Source organism: Leucopleurus acutus (genome assembly GCF_964270905.1).
Source record: "Leucopleurus acutus genome assembly, chromosome: 1".
NCBI lineage: Eukaryota > Metazoa > Chordata > Mammalia > Artiodactyla > Delphinidae > Leucopleurus > Leucopleurus acutus.
This window is the reverse complement of record NC_139142.1, coordinates 161,554,473-161,556,651: the sequence shown is the minus strand read 5'-3', so window position 1 is coordinate 161,556,651 and position 2,179 is coordinate 161,554,473. Positions and strand designations below refer to the sequence as shown.

Sequence of the window (2,179 nt, the reverse complement as noted above, 5' to 3'; positions counted from 1 at the left end):
ATAGAATTTTTCATTCTCCATAGTTAGCACTGAGTATAATATAATATAATATAATACAATATAAATAATATAATATAATATGTGTGCGTATATAATATTTTAAATATTATTTTCACTTGCTTTTATTTGATGCTCTAGGAAGATAGACTATGTTTGTTGGCTTTGAGTAATCTTATTTCCTTCTCTGTTTCTTTGAGATATATATATATATATATACAGCACGTATATATATTAGCCAAAAGACTTGGGTGCAAATCCAGGCTCTACCATTACTAGTTGAATGACCATAGGCAAGTTATTTAAATAACTTGAGGCTTGATTTCCTCATTCATAAGAAAAGGATGATAAGAATGTTTCAAGATCTTGCAAGGTTCAAATGAGGTAACTGTGAAAGTGCTTTGTAAAACCACTTGCTGGTTATTATATAATGGCAGGGGTAGTGTCTTTCTCAACTGTATACTCTTCATCTCCCAGCAGTACGTTGTGTTCAGGAGACAATTTTATAGATAGTTGCTGAATTATTGAGTAGGGGGAAAAAGAAGCAAACAGCAAACGTTTTACGTCATATATAATGTGATGTAATTTTTTTGTTTTTTGCTGCACCACATGGCGTGCGGAATCCTGGTTCTCTGACCAGGGATCGAACCCTCAACCCTTGCGGTGGAAGCATGGAGTCTTAACCAATGAACTGCCAGGGAAGTCCCCCTTTGCCATGTATTTATTGCAGGTGTTCTTTGTGCCAGGCATTGTGCTGCAGGAGTGTCCTCAGGTGTGCTTGAACTCCAGAAGCATAGGCTTAGAGCATAGATAAGTTGTAGTACTCCTTCAATCTGCATTCAAGGAGGATCTGCCTTCTCCAGTATATTGACTTTCCTAGTTCCTTTGGAAGGTGGACTCTCATTGAGGTGTCATTAAACATCTGAATATACATTTAAGCGTCCTTGTTCTTACTGAATACACATCAAGAACATCCGATGACTTGTGTTCTGATTCATGTGTTTTACACGCTTGAGTATTTTGGTCAGTGTGGTAGTTACGTTACTCATTATAAATTAATAAACTGACATTCTGAGTTACTCACCAGTCTCTGCAAATTGTGTTAATGTGAGATCACTTCTGAGAAATGATGACATTCTTTCTGATTCTTTTTTTTTTGGAGCAAATAATTTTTATTATTATTTTTTTCTTTTACAAATGCACCGAAGAATCATGCAATGCTGCCAGCATTGGATGCAATCCTGGGCCACAAGTCTGCACATTCCCTTGCAACTGGTCCTGTGATGGTAGAACCTTTCATCTCGCCTTTATTGTTTACTATGACCCCTGCATTATCTTCAAAATAAAGAAACACACCATCTTTTCTCCGGTATCACTTTCCTTGTCGAATTACCACTGCTGGATGTACCTTCTTTCTGAGCTCTGGTTTGCCTTTCTTGACTGTGGCCATCACCATGTCACTCACACCAGCAGCAGGAAGTCTACTCAGTCGTCCCTTGATCCCCTTCACAGAGATGATATACAGATTTTTGGCTCCTGTTTTGTCAGCACAATTGATCACAGCTCCAACCAGAAGACCCAAGGAAATCTGGAATTTCGCACCAGAGGACCCACCACATCCTCGCTTTGACATCTTGAGTGCCCTCTTTCTGATTCTTGATGTACAAATTACTTGCCTAAGGAATAGCCTCTGGAATTTGTTGAGTTTACCAAAATAATGTTACCTTTTGAGTTCTCCTGGTGTCTGGTTGGTTTGCATGGACTTTCTTTGAAAATACAGTATAATCAAATTTCCAGACAAGTCACAGTTCCTACAACGGGTAAAGAAAAATAAAGAACCAATACTGTTCTTAGATTTGAAAATATTAGCAATAGTGGTTCTATTCTCACTGGACATTTTGAGATTCATTCACAATGCTTTGGGATTCACCCATGCTGATGTACTTAGCTCTGATTCATTCTATTTTCTCTGCTGTACATATTCGTATAGCAGAATGAACTTATGAATATACCACAATTTTTCATGTATCTATTCTATTGTTAGTAGACATTCTGTTGCTTTCAGTTCACTTGCATTTACAAATCATCCTGCTTGAACACTCTTGTTCATGTCTCTCAGTGCACGTGTGGATACAAAGGTTTCTTTAAAAAATCTAGGTTTGAAACCGCTGTGCCAGATTGG

At 37.7% G+C, this 2,179-nt stretch overlaps 1 pseudogene across 1 annotated transcript; it reads right to left on the bottom strand.

Moving 5' to 3' along the window:
- Positions 1-1,026: 1,026 nt before the first annotated feature.
- Positions 1,027-1,757, bottom strand: LOC309969544 (large ribosomal subunit protein uL14-like; annotated as a pseudogene). Its single transcript has one exon. The product of its transcript is annotated as a large ribosomal subunit protein uL14-like (transcript).
- Positions 1,758-2,179: the final 422 nt, after the last annotated feature.